The following is a 22,217-nucleotide window of genomic DNA, read 5'->3' on the forward strand; positions in this document are numbered from 1 at the left end:
CGGCCAATTTCAAAAGAGGGGGGGCTAACCCGTAGCTAACCCCCCACCTGACACCCCCAATATCTCGGGAACGAAAGGAGATCTAACGTTAATTTTTGCTGATCAAACCGGATCTAACGAATATCTATCAGAATCCATCCAAAAAATGGCCAATTTCAAAAGAGGGGGGGCTAACCCGTAGCTAACCCCCCACCTGAACCCCCAATATCTCGGGAACGAAAGGAGATCTAACGTTAATTTTTGCTGATCAAACCGGATCTAACGAATATCTATCAGAATCCATCCAAAAAACGGCCAATTTCAAAAGAGGGGGGGCTAACCCGTAGCTAACCCCCCACCTGACACCCCCAATATCTCGGGAACGAAAGGAGATCTAACGTTAATTTTTGCTGATCAAACCGGATCTAACGAATATCTATCAGAATCCATCCAAAAAACGGCCAATTTCAAAAGAGGGGGGGCTAACCCGTAGCTAACCCCCTACCTGACACCCCCAATATCTCGGGAACGAAAGGAGATCTAACGTTAATTTTTGCTGATCAAACCGGATCTAACGAATATCTATCAGAATCCATCCAAAAAACGGCCAATTTCAAAAGAGGGGGGGCTAACCCGTAGCTAACCCCCCACCTGACACCCCCAATATCTCGGGAACGAAAGGAGATCTAACGTTAATTTTTGCTGATCAAACCGGATCTAACGAATATCTATCAGAATCCATCCAAAAAACGGCCAATTTCAAAAGAGGGGGGGCTAACCCGTAGCTAACCCCCTACCTGACACCCCCAATATCTCGGGAACGAAAGGAGATCTAACGTTAATTTTTGCTGATCAAACCGGATCTAACGAATATCTATCAGAATCCATCCAAAAAACGGCCAATTTCAAAAGAGGGGGGGCTAACCCGTAGCTAACCCCCCACCTGACACCCCCAATATCTCGGGAACGAAAGGAGATCTAACGTTAATTTTTGCTGATCAAACCGGATCTAACGAATATCTATCAGAATCCATCCAAAAAACGGCCAATTTCAAAAGAGGGGGGGCTAACCCGTAGCTAACCCCCCACCTGACACCCCCAATATCTCGGGAACGAAAGGAGATCTAACGTTAATTTTTGCTGATCAAACCGGATCTAACGAATATCTATCAGAATCCATCCAAAAAACGGCCAATTTCAAAAGAGGGGGGGCTAACCCGTAGCTAACCCCCCACCTGACACCCCCAATATCTCGGGAACGAAAGGAGATCTAACGTTAATTTTTGCTGATCAAACCGGATCTAACGAATATCTATCAGAATCCATCCAAAAAACGGCCAATTTCAAAAGAGGGGGGGCTAACCCGTAGCTAACCCCCTACCTGACACCCCCAATATCTCGGGAACGAAAGGAGATCTAACGTTAATTTTTGCTGATCAAACCGGATCTAACGAATATCTATCAGAATCCATCCAAAAAACGGCCAATTTCAAAAGAGGGGGGGCTAACCCGTAGCTAACCCCCCACCTGACACCCCCAATATCTCGGGAACGAAAGGAGATCTAACGTTAATTTTTGCTGATCAAACCGGATCTAACGAATATCTATCAGAATCCATCCAAAAAACGGCCAATTTCAAAAGAGGGGGGGCTAACCCGTAGCTAACCCCCCACCTGACACCCCCAATATCTCGGGAACGAAAGGAGATCTAACGTTAATTTTTGCTGATCAAACCGGATCTAACGAATATCTATCAGAATCCATCCAAAAAACGGCCAATTTCAAAAGAGGGGGGGCTAACCCGTAGCTAACCCCCTACCTGACACCCCCAATATCTCGGGAACGAAAGGAGATCTAACGTTAATTTTTGCTGATCAAACCGGATCTAACGAATATCTATCAGAATCCATCCAAAAAACGGCCAATTTCAAAAGAGGGGGGGCTAACCCGTAGCTAACCCCCCACCTGACACCCCCAATATCTCGGGAACGAAAGGAGATCTAACGTTAATTTTTGCTGATCAAACCGGATCTAACGAATATCTATCAGAATCCATCCAAAAAACGGCCAATTTCAAAAGAGGGGGGGCTAACCCGTAGCTAACCCCCCACCTGACACCCCCAATATCTCGGGAACGAAAGGAGATCTAACGTTAATTTTTGCTGATCAAACCGGATCTAACGAATATCTATCAGAATCCATCCAAAAAACGGCCAATTTCAAAAGAGGGGGGGCTAACCCGTAGCTAACCCCCTACCTGACACCCCCAATATCTCGGGAACGAAAGGAGATCTAACGTTAATTTTTGCTGATCAAACCGGATCTAACGAATATCTATCAGAATCCATCCAAAAAACGGCCAATTTCAAAAGAGGGGGGGCTAACCCGTAGCTAACCCCCCACCTGACACCCCCAATATCTCGGGAACGAAAGGAGATCTAACGTTAATTTTTGCTGATCAAACCGGATCTAACGAATATCTATCAGAATCCATCCAAAAAACGGCCAATTTCAAAAGAGGGGGGGCTAACCCGTAGCTAACCCCCCACCTGACACCCCCAATATCTCGGGAACGAAAGGAGATCTAACGTTAATTTTTGCTGATCAAACCGGATCTAACGAATATCTATCAGAATCCATCCAAAAAACGGCCAATTTCAAAAGAGGGGGGGCTAACCCGTAGCTAACCCCCCACCTGACACCCCCAATATCTCGGGAACGAAAGGAGATCTAACGTTAATTTTTGCTGATCAAACCGGATCTAACGAATATCTATCAGAATCCATCCAAAAAACGGCCAATTTCAAAAGAGGGGGGGCTAACCCGTAGCTAACCCCCTACCTGACACCCCCAATATCTCGGGAACGAAAGGAGATCTAACGTTAATTTTTGCTGATCAAACCGGATCTAACGAATATCTATCAGAATCCATCCAAAAAACGGCCAATTTCAAAAGAGGGGGGGCTAACCCGTAGCTAACCCCCCACCTGACACCCCCAATATCTCGGGAACGAAAGGAGATCTAACGTTAATTTTTGCTGATCAAACCGGATCTAACGAATATCTATCAGAATCCATCCAAAAAACGGCCAATTTCAAAAGAGGGGGGGCTAACTACGGGTTAGCCCCCCCTGAAAAAGATCGTAAATATCTAATTTTGTAGAGGAGATCTAACGTTAGTTTTGGTTGATCAAACCGGATCTAACAAAGATCTAACGAATGGAATCATTTTTTACCCAAATTCTTAATAAGGGGGGGCTAACTCGGGGTTGGTCAAGAATGCCTCAACATCATCACACAGGGTCATCTTTTGCAAGTCTCTACATAAAGTCTAAAGCACTTGTGAATCATCACTTTGACCTGGGGGTAGAGCAGTTGTCCTGTTACAGACTGCCTCTGCTAGTCGTTCCATGTGCTACTGAAGCACCTGCTGCTACTATTGCTGCAGCTGCTGTTGATGTTGCTAGTTCTGTTTGATAAGGAGCCTGTGGGTCTCCTGCTGTGCCTGTTGCTGCAGGACCAATTGTTTGACCACCTCCTCAATTTGACCGCAGTTCCACACTTTTGACCGCCTTCACCCAGGACATGCAGTTTCCTAGCAGCAGTCATCCATGCTCTGTGGGTTTCTACTCACTTGGTTGCATATTGAGGTAGGCACAGGAATTGGTTTCAGTAAAACAACCTGGCTTGTTTGTTTAAACTCCATAAACTGCTCAGGATTCCAAACCAAAACCAGTCTTTTGTGGCACAAGGTGAAAACATGAAGCAAATAGTCCATACAGTACTGCGGATTTGCCCGCTCGGGTTAATGTCCAGCTCTTACTCTTTAGCAAAAACAAACAACACAAGAAGTCTGCATACCTCAAAAGTACCCAAGTGCTGGGCCGGGCCGGGATTGACAAGGATTCAGCACTCGGGTAGTTAAAAAAAAAAAGTAATGTATGTGCCCTATACCAGTCTCCATTATCTCTGTACCTGCTCGGTAGATGCTAGAATGTATGGGCTCCTTCCAGGTATGACGTCATTCAACAGGCCCCCATCACACGAGGGCCGGGGGGTGAAGTAGGATTGTAGTGGAAGGGAGAAAACATCGCCAAGCTCACTAATCAAACTGGTCACGTCTACTAACCCAGCTGGTCATGCCCACTAACTTGGAAGGAACTCATACATTCTAGGTTCAACCGTACCTACTCTCACGGCCCCTACTACTTCCTGTGCTGCTCACTAGCCTCATGCATATTCACTTCTCCCCCCCACTGGAGTCTGTGATTGGTTGCAGTCAGACGCTGTCACACAGACTGGGGGCGCAACTGACTACAACCAATCACAGACCTGATCTGCAGGTCTATCGTACAGTAAAAAATAAATTAAAAAATTGCATTATGGTCCTCCCATATTATAATACCCAGCACTGATAAAGCCTATAGCTACAGGTTGCAGCCCCCAGCTGTGCGCTTATCTTGGCTCTGTATCAAAATAAGAGGGATCCCATGATGTTTTTTAATGATTTAACTAAAATAAATAACTAAAAAATAAAACACTATGCTGTCCCCCCAAATTTGAAACCCAGCCATGATAAAGCCCACAGCTGGGGGCTGGTATTCTCAGGCTGGAGAGACCCGGCCTAAAAATAACAGCCTGCAGCTACCCAGGATTGTCGCATCCATTAAATGCGACAATCCCAGCACTTTACCAGGCTCTTCCCGAATTGATCTGGTGTGGTGGCAATCGGGGTAATATCAGGGGTTAATCGCAGTTAATAGATGCGACTAAGCCCTAGATTGGTAAGAGCAGGCGTCTGAGACACCCCTTCACCAATCTGTAATAAGTGAAAAGAAATAAACACAAACACCGAAAAAATCCTTTATTTGAAATAAAATACAAAAAGCCCCCTCTTTCACGACTTTATTAACCCCATAATCACCCCTGCAGGTCCGACATAATCCACACGAGGTTCCACGACAATTCAGCTCTGCTACATCTGAAGATCACAGCGAGTGGCCATAGAACAAGACTGCCCGCTGTGAGCTTCAGAGAATTAATTAGCCACATGATCACCGGTCACTTCACTCAGGTGATTTCCAGTCACAGCTGTGACCGTAATTAGCAAAAGTGAGGTCACTGCTGAACATGCGGCTCTCTCATTCTCTGTACAATAGACCCGCAGACAGGGTTTGTGATTGGTTGCAGTCAGATGCTGTAACTCAGGCTGGGGGCGCGTCTGACTGCAACCAATCACAGATGAAAGCAGTGAATATGTAATGAAGGTAATGACCTGAGAAGTGGAGGAGCTGCGGGAGCGTACAACTGCATCGGTGATTCGGTAAATATAGCATGCCTGCTCCAATCCCCCAATCCCAATCTCCATTTTACTAAGTGCAGGCCAGATACCCTGGACCAATTCCGGGCTGGAACCGGGTTTTTTATTAATTCGGTTAGACCCGCCGATCCAGGGTATCTGCAAGTCCACCTGTCACTAGGTTGCAAAACCATGGCAAAAGCGCTGAAAAGAATTGACATGTTCATTCTTTTCATAATGCAGCAAAATCAGAGGTGGTTCAGGAAACCGTCACGAAAATCCTGGAGGTGTTTTGTGTGTGTGTGTGTGTGTGTGTGTGTGTATAAGATTTCAGAAATCTCATAGACTTTGCTGGGACTGTAAAAAGGAGTGTTTTATTGGCATGGATTTGCATAAATCCAAGTCAAAGCTGTCACCAGTTTTTTATCCTATAAACTGCGGCCACCACCACTAACATGCTGTATATAAGAGCCCTGTTATGGGGGCTGTCGGATAATAAGGGAATGGAAGGCTATCCGACAGTCAGGGTCCACCGTGCAGAGCTCTGCTGTAGAGTATGGCAGAGGATAGGGGAAACCTGTACCACCAAAGCGGTACTGACACTATTGCGTCACAGTGTCACCAAGACCAATAGCGGCGTATACTGTTTAAGTCACAGCGACTACCTTATTAGAATAACATAAGAGTGGAAATGCAAAAGAGTGAGGAATACAACATAAAAGTGCATAGAAGTCTCACAGTCTGTGAGCGTGAAAGCACCTGTCTCCATTAACAGTCACAGAGACTAGGTGTAGTGTGTGCAATATGGCACCTACCTATGTCCGCTCCACTTGTGGTGCAAGGATACGGACAGCAGCAAGGCTGCTAGCTTGAAACTCCTGCCTATGACCGCTCCCCTAGTGTGCGAGGATACGGACTGCTGCAGGAGGCAGCGTAGTGGAGCGTTACCCTAGAAGGCAACGACCACCTAACCTACCTATGTCCGCTCCACTAAGGTGCGAGGACACGGACAACAGTACGGCTGAAAGGTACAGGAGCGCTACCCTACCGATAGCGCTCACCTCAGAGTAGAACCACAAGGCCCAGTCAGACCATGTGCAGCAAGCACCTGCCTATGTCCGTTTCACTAAGGTGCGAGGATACGGACCACAGCATAAGCTGCAAGGTACAAGAGCGTTACCCTACTGATAACGCTCACCTAGATAGAATTGGTGCCGCAAGGGACATGCACAGAGCGTCTACTCCTATGCAGGAACCAAGAGGACTGAGCGCCGGGCGGCGTGCATCAGGGTCTTATATAGACTCTGTGCCTCATCCAAGATGGAGGACACCAGAGCCAATCCGCTGCCAGAATGACAGCAATGACGTCACGCTGGCCTATCACCGAGCAAAGCGTCACAAGCACATGACCTGCGACCAATCGGCATAGAAGGTGTCAGAGACATGTGACCTCGTGTCAGCGATGATGTCACCCGCACATGTGCAATGGCTCCAAGATAGGACTTCGTCTCCAGTGCTTGCACATGTGCAGTAGCAAGAAATCCGAACATAGTCTCCAGTGCTCGCACATGTGCAGTAGCAAGAAATTCGAACATAGTCTCCAGGCCACAGCAATCGTAACAAGCCCAGAACGCTGTGTAGAACATAAAAAACACTTTATAATACTCCCCTAAACCGGTCGCTGCGGTGGATGTGGCTTAGATGGGAGTCTTTGTCCTCCGGTGCCGGCGCCGCCTCTTTTGGCCATCTTCGTCCTCCTTCTGAAGCCTGTGTGCATGACACGTCTACGTCATACACACTCGCCGGTCCCGCGCATGCGTACTACAATACTTTGATCTTCCCTGCTCAGGGTAGATCAAAGTGCGCCTGCTCAGGACCTGAATGCCGGCGAGTGCCTATGACGTCGGACGCGTCATGCACCGCGACTTCAAAAGGACGTCAGAGGCGTCGACAAAGATGGCCATTAGAGGCGGTGCCGGCACCAGAGGACGAAGACTTATATACAGTATGTTAGAATGCTGTATATAAGAGCCCACTGGTGGTTGCTGCAGCTTATAGGGCAAAAAACTGGTGACAGGTTCCCTTTAAATACTGCGGTTAATAGCAATGCTCTCAGTTAAGGGGTTATGCAGATATTCGGCATCTTGCTATGTGATTACATAGTTGTCATGGCTCGCGACAAAAAAATAACTCCACCCCTTTGAAAGGTATTTCTTCCAGGAAATGTGCTGGTATTTTGGAAAAGTCATATAATGAAAACCAGCGTATATATAATATATAAATATAAATATATATATATATATATATATATATATATATATATATATATATATATATATATATATATACTCTTGGAGCAAAAGTAAAGAAATAACCCTAATTGTAATTTTGCTACTCCCCAAAACTGTATTAATAGAAATTGATCAGTTATGTCATATAAACCCAACAATGTCAACAAAATACAATTTCTCCAGTAATAATCAAAACCTCATACATCAATATGGGAGGGAAAGAAAATAAGGGATGCAGAGCTCACAATAGTACTTCCTGGGAAGTGTCGTTTGAGAGACAAGTCAAAGGAGACGTCACAGGATGCTGGAGCTGCAGTCATTCTCCACAGCATCCATTGCCCCTCCTTGAACAGGATGTAATGAGAGAGCAGCGCTGCAGTTACGTACTAGTTTCCTGCATTGCCACCCTCTGAGGATGTCCTTGATCCTAGATGATGGGTGATTGGTGCTGTGGCTGTAGTCAATGGAGCACCGGCATGTTACTCATCTCTCTGCCGCTGCTGTAACGGGGTGCCAGGGGTGCCTCGGGGATTGTAGTCGTGGCCCCTTCTGTTAGGCTTACCCCTGGTGCCGCCGTCACTTTTGGGACAGGAGATGACTTGGTGGGGCAGAGTGTGGAGGTGCAGACGCCGTCGTCGGTTGTACAGAGACTCTGCAGACATGGATCAATTGAACCAGCAGGCATTTTATTACACACTTCTTCTTCACAGAGGCACAACACTTCAGATAACTTCACACTTCTTGGCTGAGGGGAAAAACCTGATCCTGACGTCTCCTCCAGTGGGGATGTGCCCGGCTAATCTACTTCACCTGGCTCCCACTACGGCTACCCACAGACCGGACCCACACCGGTACTGCTTCGCACTTGAGGTTCCGCCTTCTCCTCTTCTCTCCGGCTTTCCTATTCACCCAGCTCCCACACTCTGCCCCTTCTCTGCTTCTTCTCTCCCGTCCCGGACACTACTGCCTTCTGGATCTAATCTTTTCCTTCACAACCCAACTTCTCCCTCCCCTTTCTGCTGCCGGCTCCTCCTCTCCTCTGCCCTGTTTCTGTGGAGACAGCCGTCCCACCCGGCCACTAGGGGAACCCCTAAAAACAGTGCATATGAATATAAAACATTTTTATTAAACAACATTAACATTAACATTCTGGGGAAACTGTACCTCTTTGTAAGGGGTCTGCCCATCACTTACATACCTCCCCTCTTTAAGCCTAAGCCTCCCGGCAAGGCACAAACCTAAAAACACATTCATATAATAAAACTATAAACATGTCCACCTTAGGGCACACGCAAGAGGCGCACCAGTCCGGCGCCCGGAGTCCCTCCTGGGAGCTCCCGGTCTTAGTAGGTAACGTGCCCGGAGGCCTTCAGTAAGCACTCCCGGTCTTTGTAGATTTTCTGCCCGGAGGCTTTTGCAGCACTCCCAGTCTTAGACGGTAGGAACACAAAAGAGCAAAGTTTTCTTTAACCACACGGAGGAACCCCTGGCTCAGTCCAGCGTCAGGCTCCTTCCGGGCTCAGTAGCTTGAACAAATTGCAACAGCAGAACTTCTCCGGCTCTGAACAACGCCGGTATTGAACATAAACCGGTCCACTTCTTCCGGTCTTGACAGTTCACTCTTGGTGATAGGCACGTTGCCATTCGGCCCGTTGAGCCTTCACGTAGTCAGACAAGGACTGTCCAGGCAACCGGCGCAGCCTCCGGGAGGGTTCGTAATTGACGGTCGGCTCCGATGTCCCGGTCTCCGGTCTTGTCTCCTCAACCCCCGACGGGGGTGATGGGGTCGCTGCACGGGACGGCTGGGGACTGCCCATGACAATCACCGGGTGAGTAACCAGGCTCTGTTGAATAGCCAGCACCGCCGGGGTCCCCTTCTTTGGGTCAGCATTCGGTCCGGGCATGACTTCCGGGGCTACGGCCAGTGTGCTTCTCAGGTGGGAGATCTCCGCTAGTACCGGTCTTTGCTGTGCACGCCGCCGGTATTGGCATTCCTCCCACTCGATTTCTTGCTGCCATTGGGCAGCCTCTTGGGTAGTGGGCATCCGGGTCACTCCGACCGCAAAAAGGCCCCAGCATCCCACCTCTCTCATGAACCGCACCTTCTCTCCCGGGTATAAAGTATGCAGGCGTTGCGGTAGGCTTTCAGTGTTCATGTTCACCCTGTTATAAAAGTAATGATCACCGGTCTCTTCATCCTCGATGAAACCATAACCCTCTTTCTGGTTGAACTTTACCACCGTTCCGACGTTACACTGCCTTTCGAATTCCTCACTCCGGGGACCAGCCATCATTTCACGGGCCACGGTCTCGGCCAGCAACCTCTCCTGTACCGGGTCGGGTTCTGGTGATGGGGACTTCCGCCGAATCTGAGACGACGGCTGCACTGGGTCCCAGAAGAAACCCCACTCGTCCTTTTCTAGCTCCCGGGCGTATGGTTCTTCCGGGGCCGGAACGGTTACGTGGGTTGAAGATCCCACCGCGACTGGCGGGGGTATCTCCGGGCACAGGTATGGGGTTCCCAGGAGCCTGTTTCCCGACGGCAGCTGTGCGGTGTAAGTCGCTCGGACCTCGGTCGTGGTCTCTCCGGTCGCGGCGTCCCAGGTCGTAACCCAGGTGACTTTCGTGGGCCGCTCCGGTCCTCCGGGTACAGCCGGTAGGTTGAAAGGAAGTCCTTCCGCAGCCGCAGTCTGCTTAGGGCGTCCTCTGCCCAGGTTAGTTGCTGCTAGCGCGGCCACCACATCTTGCTGCTTTCCTGCGGTCTCCATCTTGCTTGCAGTCAGCGTCTTCGGTAATGGCGGCGGGGTCAGTGGAGATGCTGGAGGAAGTGGAGGCGTGCCTACTTTTCCCGCTCTTGGGTATACTCCACCCCCAGTCTCCCACATCAGATCGACCCCTCCGCGGCGGTTCTTCTTTTTTTCTGGAACACCGCCCACTTCACATGTTTTTCTCAGCGTCCTGGGGCCAGCACCTCCCCTCTTTGGGCGGGGTACTCTGTACTTCTTTTTCTTCACCGGCCAGCCCCAGGCTCTTCTTTTGGCGCCAATTCTTCGCGCGCTTACTGTGTCCTTGAAGACGACGGCCATCTTGCCGCCATCTTGTGCCCGGTCCAACGCCTCAGGCACTACTTCTTCTTCCCACCAAGGGATCGGGACTCTTCGCCAATAATCCGGATCCTGTGCCCTAGGCACCACTTGGTCTCCATCTTCTTGAGTTGGGACCCCTTGCATATGATCCGGATCCTGCCGACTACGCCACATGTAACGGGGTGCCAGGGGTGCCTCGGGGATTGTAGTCGTGGCCCCTTCTGTTAGGCTTACCCCTGGTGCCGCCGTCACTTTTGGGACAGGAGATGACTTGGTGGGGCAGAGTGTGGAGGTGCAGACGCCGTCGTCGGTTGTACAGAGACTCTGCAGACATGGATCAATTGAACCAGCAGGCATTTTATTACACACTTCTTCACAGAGGCACAACACTTCAGATAACTTCACACTTCTTGGCTGAGGGGAAAAAGCTGATCCTGACGTCTCCTCCAGTGGGGATGTGCCCGGCTAATCTACTTCACCTGGCTCCCACTATGGCTACCCACAGACCGGACCCACACCGGTACTGCTTCGCACTTGAGGTTCCGCCTTCTCCTCTTCTCTCCGGCTTTCCTATTCACCCAGCTCCCACACTCTGCCCCTTCTCTGCTTCTTCTCTCCCGTCCCGGGCACTACTGCCTTCTGGATCTAATCTTTTCCTTCACAACCCAACTTCTCCCTCCCCTTTCTGCTGCCGGCTCCTCCTCTCCTCTGCCCTGTTTCTGTGGAGACAGCCGTCCCACCCGGCCACTAGGGGAACCCCTAAAAACAGTGCATATGAATATAAAACATTTTTATTAAACAACATTAACATTAACATTCTGGGGAAACTGTACCTCTTTGTAAGGGGTCTGCCCACCCCTTACACTGCTTCCGTTGCTTGTGTGAAAGATGTCGCAGGTGATAGTGCTAGATGTAATTAGTGACACCAGCACCGCCCAACTCAAGCACTGCCCTCAAATGAAACATCATCAAGGAGTGGTGCTGGCGTGACGCACTCCATCTAGCAAGGCTCTCAAATGCAGTGGTGTGAACACTCTATTTAGCACCGCCCTCAAACAAAGCATCATCAGGGAGTGGTACTGGTGTGACTCACTCCATCTAGCAATGCTCTCAAATGAATCGTCATCAGGTGGTTGCACTGGTGTTACTCTCTACCTCTAGCATTGCCACCTATAACACCATTTACACAAACAACGGAAGTGGCGGCAGAGATAGGAGTAGCATGCCGGCGCTGCACTAACCTCGATCACACCGTCCATCACACATCATCCAGAATCCAGTACATCCTCAGGGGGCGGTGATGCAAGAAACTAGTAAGTATCTGTAGCGCTGTTTCCTGATGACGACCTCTTTCAGGAGTGGAGATGGGCGCTGTGGGGAGTGACTGCAGCTCCAGCCTCCTGTGACGCCACATTTGAGAATCCTCTCAAACTAAACATCACAGGAGGTGCAATAAAAAAAGCACCTTTAGAATTAGATAGATGGATGGGAAGACGTGTAGGGATTGTATAACAAAGATAATTGCAGAAGTGGTTAGGGGGTAAAGATAGTTAGAAAATACATTTTAGGAGCCGGACCACACCTTTAATGTCACCTGCACCCAGTAATGGGAAATATCTACATACCTCCACCTGCAGAGCCGCACACTAGATATATGGCTGCTCTGTGCTTCCAGGACCTGTGATGATGTCACATGGAGGGGAGGAGTCAGGGTCACATGATCAGCTTTTCAGTGTATGCAGGAGTCTGCTGTGCTGGATGAGGTGAAGTGTATGTGTGGGGTCAGGAGAGATTTGGAGTGTGCATGTAGTAGAGACCCGTGTTTACAGAGTGGAGCCACGTGTGTATGACGTCTATTAGAGGAGCTGTGTGTGAAATGTGTGCAGACTGGAACCTTATGTATGGACTGGAACCTTGTACACGTGTATATGCGAAGTGAACGAAGCCGTGAGTATACAATGTGCGGACCAGAGCTGAGTGTTTATGATGTGTATGGAACAGAATCATGTTTGTACAACATGAATGGAGTGGAGTCGTGTGTGTGTGTGTGTGTGTGTGTGTGTGTGTGTGTGTACAACATGAATGGAGTGGAGTCGTGTGTGTGTGTACAACATGAACAGAGTGGAGCCATGTGTGTACGACATGTATGGAGCAGAGCTGTGTGTGTGTATAGGATGTGTGTGGAGTGAAGTCGTGTGTATGATGTTATTGAAAGGAGCTGTATGTGTACAAAGTGGACCAGTGTATGTATGATGTGTATGGAGTGCAGTCGCATGTGTGGCGTGTATAGAGAAGAGCCTTGTGTGGTGGGTGCAGAGTAGGGCTGTGTGTGGGGCGTACGGGCGGGGTCATGTATGTGGTGCGTATGGATCGTAGCCTTGTGTGTAGTGTATACGGATCAGAGCCTTATGTGTGGTGTCTATGGATCGGAGCCTTATGTGTCGTGCCTATGAATCATAGCCTTGTGTGTGGTGCATACGGATCGGAGCCTTGTGTGTGGTGCCTACGGATCGGACCCTTATGTGTCGTGCCTATGGATCGTAGCCGTATGTGGTGCATACGGATTGGAGCCTTGTGTGTGGTGCCTACGGATCGCAGCCTTATGTGTCGTGCCTATGAATCATAGCCTTGTGTGTGGTGCCTACGGATCGGACCCTTATGTGTCGTGCCTATGGATCGTAGCCGTATGTGGTGCATACAGATTGGAGCCTTGTGTGTGGTGCCTACGGATCGCAGCCTTATGTGTCGTGCCTATGGATCATAGCCTTCTGTGTGGTGCATACAGATCGGAGCCTTGTGTGTGGTGCCTACGGAGCGGACCCTTATGTGTCATGCAGTGTCATTGTAGCTGTGTGTGGGGCATACGGATCAGAGCCTTGTGTGTGGTGCATACAGATATGAGCCTTGTGTGTGGTGCATACAGATATGAGCCTTGTGTGTGGTGCATACGGATCGGACCCTTATGTGTCATGCCTACAGATCGTAGCCTTGTGTGTGGTGCATACGGATCAGAGCTTTGTGTGTCATGCCTACAGATCGTAGCCTTGTGTGTGTGGTGCCTACGGATCAGAGTCTTGTGTGGGGTGCCTATGGATCGGAGCCTTGTGTGTGATACGTAGTACGAATCAGACCCTTGTGTGTGATGTGTACAAAGCAGTGCCGTGTGTGGTGTGTACAGAGTGGAGTTATACATGTACATGACTGTGTATGTTTCCCCCTCGTTGCAGTAATTTTTGGCTTTACAGCTCTATTTTACATTACGACACTATGACGACGCCATGGGGGAGAGTTTGCCCCCTTGCCAAAATAGGAACATGAAATACTAAACAGCGATGTTAACTAAGGGCAGCCCTGTAACAGAGGGCAGGATTCTATGAGATTTCTGCCAGATGGTGTGAGAGATGCAGGTTCATGTGTTTGCGACATCTGCATCTTATAGGCACGTTCTGTATAATGGGATCTTGCATTCACATGGTGTATTCATCCATGAATAAGGAGCCTTCGATGATGTCATTAGGGTTGCACCCCCCTGTGTAATCAGCATTTACATGCAGCCCAGTCAGTTTCTGTATACAGTAAGGAAAGTATTTGATACACTGCCGATTTTGCAAGTTTTCTCACCTACAAGGAATGGAGAGGTCTGTAATTTTCTATCATAGGTAATTTCAACTGTGACAGGCAATCCCCAAAAAATACAGGAAATCACATTGTATGACTTTTTTTTTTAAATAATTAATTTGCATTTTATTGCATTGAATAAGTATTTGATCACCTACCAGCCACAAGAATTCTGGCTCTCACAGACTGTTATTTTTCCTTTAAGAAGCTCCTACTCTGCACTCATTACATGTATTAATTGCACCTGTTTGAACCCGTTACCTGTATAAAAGACACCTGTCCACACGATCACACATCAACCTCTCCACCATGGCCAAGAGCTGTCTAAAGGATACCAGGAACAAAAATGTAGACCTGCACAAGCTGATATGGGCTACAGGATAATAAGCAAGCAGATTGGGGAGAAGGCAATAACTGTTGGCACAATTATTAGAATATTGAAGAAACACAAACTGACTGTCACGGTCGTCTCCCTGTTTTTGGAAACTAGTGACAGCTTTAGGATTGGAGCCTGCTATCTCCATCTGGGACTCTACATTTAAATGCTGTTTCATTTCTTTTGGTGCTGAAACAGTTGATGTCAGCTTTGATGCTAGCAGTTTCCCTGCAGTTCATGTCAGCTGCAGCTTCTCTGTAACCACACCCCTTTGTGTTTTAAGTAGCTAGGTTTCTCAGCCATGTTTGCTGATTATACAAATCGATTTGTATACTGGCCACCTTGGTGGAAGGAGCTGTGAAGAAGTGTTCCGGAAGCTGGACTTTATCCTTTTGTTGCTGTCTACTCTGTTTGTCTTACCTTTCCTTCTGTTATCTTAGTGCAGCAGTGAGGCTAGCATCTCCCACCTCCCAATGCACTAGCCAGAACAACTACAGGGTTTTTTCAGGGTCTCGGTTTCATGTTTTGTGACAGTTGAAGAGACTGTATAGTGCCTGGCTAGGAGAGTAGGGACAGCTGAAGGTGAGGATAAGAGGTGTCCCATCTACCCCTCTCACTAGAGCTAGGACCCACTGTTGTAATTGTATCCCCAGTGTTCCCCCATACTCGTCCTATTGTTTTGTTGTATTTTTGTCGTGTGTCAGATATTATTTGGTCTGAATGCGCCCGCCGCATGTAATAGCATGACAATGACTGTCTCTCTTACTCAGTCTGCAAGATCTCACCTTGTGGGGTAAGCATGATTCTGAGAAAGGTCAGAAATCAGCCCATAACTACACGGGAGGACCTGGTTAATGGCTTAAAGAGAGCTGAGACCACCGTCTCAAAGATTACCTTTAATAGCACACTACGCCGTAATATATTAAAATCCTACAGGGCATGCAAGGTCCCCTGCTCATGCCAACACATGTCCAGACTTGTTTGAACTTTGCAGATGACCATCTAGATAATGCAGAGGAGGCATGTGGTCTGATGAGAACAAATTAGAACTTTTTGGTATCAACTCAACTTGCCGTGTTTGGAAAAAGAATAATGAGTACAACCGGAACAACATCGTCCCAACCATGAAGCATGGGGGTTAAAATATCAGAGGTCTGTGGTGCATGTCAGCAAAAGGGACAGGATGACTGCACCGTATTGAAGGGAGGATGAATGAGTTTGTGTATCGTGAGATTTTGGCCAAAAACCTCCTTTCCTCAGTAAGCACATTTAAGATGGGTCTTGGCTTGGTCTTCCAGCATGACAGTGACCCAAAACTCACAGCAAAGCAACTAAGGAGTGGCTCCATAAGAAATATTTCAAGGTCTTGGACTGGCAATAGAAAATCTTTTCAGGGAGCTGAAACTCACTAGTGCCCAGCAACAGCTCCGAAACCTGAAAGATCTAGAGATCTGTATGGAAGAGTGGGACAAAATCCCTGCTACAGTGTGTGCAAACCTGGTCAAGACCTACTGGAAATGTCCGACCTATGTAATTGCAAACAAAGGTTTCTGTACCAAATAGAAAGTTATGTTTTTCTATTGTATTAAATACTTATTTCAGGCAATAAAATGCAAATTAATTATTTAAAAATCATTCAATGTAATTTTCAGGATTTTTTTATTCTGTCTGTCACAGTTAAAGTGTACCTACGATAAAAATTACAGCCATCCATTTTTTTGTAGGTGGGAAAACTTGCAAAATTAGCAGTGTATCAAACCGGATTCAAGTTAGTCTGCAGTTAGCTATTAGATTTTAATTCATCTATGGTGCACCAACTGTTCCAAAACCAACTGATCATACATAATTTTTATTTTGATCAAGGTACCCTGCTCCACAAGTACTCAAAATGAATGTCTCAAGGTTCTGTATGAATTTGAAATTCTGTGTTATATAATGCTAGACGCGCATAATCAAACGTACTCAATCGTACATAAGTTTAATTTGAAAAGAGGCACCCTAGACCACAAGTACTCAAAATAAACATCTCAATGTCCTGAATAATATTTGCCAAAAAAATTATCAACTCTATGTATAGTTCAGAAGCTATTCACATAAATAGCTTATTTATGTATGTTAACGAAATTTCAAATTCTGTTACATAATGCTACACACGCATAATCAAATGTACTCAATCGAACAAATTTTGCCCAAAAAATTCACAACACTATGTATAGTTGAAGAGTTATACAAAATATGCTAACTCCACATGTGAAACATTTTATAGGTACCTCACTGTTTGCTATCACAACTTACGTGAAGTTTCCATAAGTGCTTAACTCAACAAATATATCATTGTTTATGTGGCAATTATAATAAATTTAAATGTACTAATGTAATATGATATACATGTATATACAAGTTTTTAGTCATTTTCAATTTTAATTTGAATCAGAGTACCTTAGACGGATTGTGAACAAGGGTGTCCCCGAAACGCGTCTTCTCTGTTTTATTAGATTTTAATGGATCAATAACATTTGTTTTTTTATGAAGATGCTGTGCCGGATTCCTGAATTTTTGTACCTTTAGACTACAAGTAGTCTAAATGAACATCTTGAAGTTTTCAACAAATTTTTCCAGCAAAATTTACTAATCTATGTTTAATTCAAGGGTTGTTGAACAGATGCTAAGTTTGTATGTGAAATTACACTTAATAAAGTTTTATTAAGCAGGACGTTGCTCCTAGCAACCAGGAAAACAACTGCTGTAGGAAGGAGGGAAATTGGAGTGCAGCAAAGCCCAGACAGATGTTGGTGGTAGGGGACTCTATAATTAGGCGGACAGACAGGGTCATCTGTCGCCGAGACCGTGAATGCCGAACAGTGTGTTGTCTGCCGGGTTCTCGGGTTCGGCATATTGTGGATCGGATAGACAGATTGCTGGGTGGGGCTGGGGAAAACCCAGCGGTCATGGTGCACATTGGTACTAATGACAAAGTTAGAGGCAGGTGGAAGGTCCTTAAAAATGATTACAGGGAACTAGGAGAGAAGCTGAAGTCCAGGTCCTCCAAGGTGGTGTTTTCAGAAATACTACGGTGCCACGAGCGTCACTAGAAAGACAGCGGGAGCTTAGGGAGATAAACACGTGGCTTAGAAATTGGTGCAGGAAGGAAGGGTTCGGGTTCATGGAGAACTGGGCTGACTTCTCAGTCGGCTACAGGCTCTACGGTAGGGACGGGCTGCACCTCAATGGGGAAGGTGCAGCTGTGCTGGGGGAGAAAATGGTCAGACGGATGGAGGAGCTTTTAAACTAGGATCTGGGGGGAGGGAGGGTAGTGGAGCAAAAAAGGGGATAGATAGAGCAGATAGAGACAGTGAGATGGTAGGGGTCAATGAAGGATTAGGGGGGGATGGGACATGCAAGGAACGTAGGGAGGCTAGGAGTAATAAAGGTGTTAATAGGATTAAATGTCTACTGGCAAATGCAAGAAGTCTTGCAAACAAAATGAATGAATTGGAGACTCTTATGTCAACCATGGATTATGATGTGGTGGGCATTACGGAAACCTGGCTGGATGAAAGCCATGACTGGTTGACAAACATACAGGGTTATAGTACATTTAGGAGGGACAGGAAAGACAAAAAAGGTGGTGGGGTGTGTATATTTATCAAATCTAACCTAAAACCTGTGTTGAATGATGACATTGGGGGGAACTGTAACAATCTAGAGTCAGTATGGGTAAATGTACATGGGGAGGAGAATAATGGAAAAATGCTAATTGGAGTTTGCTATAAGCCTCCTAACATACTTGAACAAATAGAGGGTGAAATGCTGGAACAAATTGAAAAGGCAGCTAATAATAATAATCGGGTTCTTATTATGGGGGATTTCAACTATCCAGACATACAGTGGGACATAGAATCTTCTGGTTGTGCTAAAAGCTGTAAATTCTTATCTACCATTCAAGACCATTTCCTCTCTCAGATGGTAGATGAACCGACGAGGGGAGATAATTTGCTAGATTTGGTCCTGTCAAATAGACCGGATACAATTTCAGATCTACAGGTCCGGGAGCACTTGGGCACCAGCGATCATAATATGGTAAGCTTCAACGTAATATTCAATAGAACATTTCAAAGGGGAAATGCTAAAACCTGGAATTTTAGGAAAGCTGATTTCAACAAATTAAGGGAAGAGCTTAAATGTGTAGATTGGGACAAAGTCATGGTAACTGGGGATACTGAACATAAATGGGGAAAGGTTAAGGATATATTGCTAGAGTCCTGTAAAAAACTTATACCCTCTGGTAATAAAACGTCCCGGAATAAAAAGAAACCACTATGGATAAATAAGACTGTACAAAGTATAATAAAACAAAGGGCGTTTAAAATCTTGAAGGCTGAGAATACAGAAATAGCATTGCAGGAGTATAAAGATATCAATAGGCAATGCAAAAAAGAAATCAAACAAGCAAAACTAGCTACTGAAACAAAAATCGCCAATGACATTAAAATAAATCCCAAAATCTTTTATAAATACATTAATGCCAAAAGGAAAACAAAGGATAGTATTGGCCCCTTAAAATATAATAACAAGTTAGTTATAGAGGACAAACAAAAGAGTGAGATATTAAATAGGCATTTCTCATCTGTGTTCACCAAGGAACTGACTGTACCAGGCATCATTCAACAAGTGAAAAATCAAAGTCCACCCGATATAATTAATTTAACACAAGAAGAAGTACGCCTACGTCTGAGTAAATTAAACATTGACAAATCCCCAGGGCCAGATGGCATTCATCCACGAATATTGAGGGAATTGAGCTCTGTAATTGACAGACCGCTGTATCTCATCTTTTTAGACTCGCTTGTAACAGGATTGGTGCCTCAGGATTGGAGGATTGCTGATGTGGTACCGATATTTAAGAAAGGTAAGAGGGTAGATCCAGGCAACTACCGTCCAGTAAGCCTGACATCAGTAGTAAGCAAAGTTTTTGAAGGCATTTTAAGGGATGACATGCAAAAATATGTTGCAGAAAATAATATAATAACTGACAGACAGCATGGATTCATGAAAGATAAGTCGTGTCTAACCAACCTATTGGGGTTCTATGAGGGGGTAAGTGCAAACCTGGATATTGGTAATTCAGCTGATGTGATTTATTTGGACTTTGCAAAGGCATTTGATACTGTACCACATAATAGGCTTATACTAAAGCTCCAGAAGCAAGGACTGGGGGAAACTATATGCAACTGGGTAAGGAATTGGCTAAAAGATAGGAAACAAAGAGTAGTCATAAATGGAACATTCTCTAAATGGGCCATAGTCAGCAGTGGGGTGCCACAGGGATCTGTACTAGGACCAATTCTTTTTAATCTCTTTATTAATGACCTTGTGGATGGGATTGATAGTAAAGTGTCAGTCTTTGCTGATGACACCAAACTATGTAGGATATTAAAAACTGACCTTGATAGTATAATATTACAAAAAGATCTGGATAAGATGTCAGAATGGGCAGATACTTGGCAAATGAGATTTAATGTTGATAAATGTAAAGTAATGCACCTAGGACGGAGTAATCCTATAACTGCGTATACATTAAATGGAAGTAAACTCGGTACTACAGAACAGGAGAAGGACTTGGGTATTCTCATTACAAATAAGCTGAGCAGCAGCACTCAATGTCAAGCAGCAGCTGCAAAAGCAAACAAGATGCTAGGGTGTATAAAAAGAGAGATTAGATCCCGCGATCCCAACGTATTATTACCCCTCTATAAATCACTTGTAAGGCCACATCTGGAATATGGGATCCAGTTTTGGACTCCACATTTTAAAAAGGACATTCAGAAGTTAGAGTCAGTTCAAAGGCAGGCAACTAGACTACTACAAGGAATGGAAGGCCTCCCATATGATGACAGGTTGAAAAATTTAGATATGTTTAGCTTAGAAAAAAGACATCTCAGAGGAGATCTCATTTGTATGTATAAATATATGTGTGGTCAATATAAAGGACTGGCACATGACTTATTTCTTCCGAAGACAATACTAAGGACCAGGGGGCACTCACTGCGAGTGGAAGAAAAGCGATTCCGACAGCTAAATAGGAAAGGGTTCTTTACAATTAGAGCAGTCAGACTGTGGAATACCCTACCACAAGAGGTAGTAATGGCAGATACTATAACAGCTTTCAAAAAAGGGCTGGATGATTTCCTCAGTACACACAACATTGTTGGTTATAAATGAATTAGTGACCAAATGTAGAACTGGTGGAGGAAGGTTGAACTAGATGGACCTAGGTCTTTTTTCAACCTTAGTAACTATGTAACTATGTAACTATGTCATCAAATTATTTATATGTAATTGTAACATTATCATTTATTAATCTTTTTTTCACTTTACCTAGTGGTTCCTGTGGAGACACGAGGGAAAGGGGTGCTCTCGTCCGCTGGCCCGGCCACCTTTAGAAAGACAGCATGGACCAGGGCTCATCCCAACTGACCGCCTGACCTCCTTAACCGTGGGCGAAACACTACTCAGAAAACACAGGGTGAGGGAATCACAATATTAAGACTTTATTGGATCCCCAAACAATTAACGGCTTATATCACATAACCATAAAAATGTAACAGGCAACAGTTTCTCACCCTTCCACTGGCTCACCAGGGATTAGAATATCCGTACCTCAGAGCTTCTAGGGCTACTTACTCCAAGCCAGTAGCACCCCGCTTTCGGCAGGAACCCACTGAGAACGGAATAATACCAGATTTAGGAAGCTGGCTGTGTACCGCAAACTCTGTAGTCAGGTGACTGGATTGGTCCAAGCTAGATTCCGTCATAATGTAGTCTTTGATATATCAGCCGAATCCTTGCATTCGATGCTGAAGTCCATGTAGTCTTATAATCCAGGTTCGGTTATGGCCCGCCAATCGGATCCGCAGATCCTAAATTGGTATCATGCAGCAAGAGAGACTTGGTAACTGGACAGTTCTTTTTTTAGACAACCTACAACAAGCCAAAAATCAAGACTACTTTCAAGAATAAATAATGCCACCAAAAAGGAAATAGACAGACTACCACACACGGGATATGAAGATCAATATGTTAATTCAACAAATGAAAGTACAATGCACAATCCTCTCCAATCCCAAATTCCTACATCCAATGTTACTGCTGCAGGAGGAAAAGAAGAAACCAGTGACCTTAAAAATTCCTCATTAATAAGGAACAAATCAATACTTGAACCTCAAAACAATTATTATCCATGTAACAAAATTAAAACAGTGGACATTTCAACTTTTGAGTCCCTAGAGTCAAAACAACGGATAGCTGATGAAATTATTGGTTCAGTAGTAAGTCAAATATCACTGAAAAGCAAAGGCCTGCTCAAGATACGTGCATTGAAACCAGATAATTATCGTTCAATTGCATTGGGGCGATATGATGGAGTTTTACAATTATTTCACAACACAGAATTTCTCAGTGGTGATGCTCTGTTTATTCCTTTTAATACATCACCTGAGACACGTGGGCTCCATTGGAAGCTAGGTGTAATAGATTTCAATAAGAAGTTGGTATTTGTGTTTGACTCT

At 45.7% G+C, this 22,217-nt stretch overlaps 1 protein-coding gene and 1 long non-coding RNA gene across 2 annotated transcripts in view; one reads left to right on the forward strand and one right to left on the reverse strand.

Annotated features, from left to right (window-relative positions):
- The window catches only part of LOC142312356 (uncharacterized), a 141,096-nt gene extending 121,538 nt beyond the window's left edge, over positions 1-19,558 (forward strand). The window contains exon 3 of the long non-coding RNA XR_012754364.1: positions 19,490-19,558. This is a non-coding gene — a long non-coding RNA (uncharacterized LOC142312356). The remainder of the gene's footprint in view (positions 1-19,489) is intronic.
- The window catches only part of LOC142312345 (uncharacterized), a 180,173-nt gene that overhangs the window by 101,522 nt on the left and 56,434 nt on the right, over positions 1-22,217 (reverse strand). The gene's annotated exons all lie outside the window — the stretch shown is intronic.

The sequence above is a fragment of the Anomaloglossus baeobatrachus genome, chromosome 5 (genome assembly GCF_048569485.1).
Source record: "Anomaloglossus baeobatrachus isolate aAnoBae1 chromosome 5, aAnoBae1.hap1, whole genome shotgun sequence".
Taxonomy (NCBI): domain Eukaryota; kingdom Metazoa; phylum Chordata; class Amphibia; order Anura; family Aromobatidae; genus Anomaloglossus; species Anomaloglossus baeobatrachus.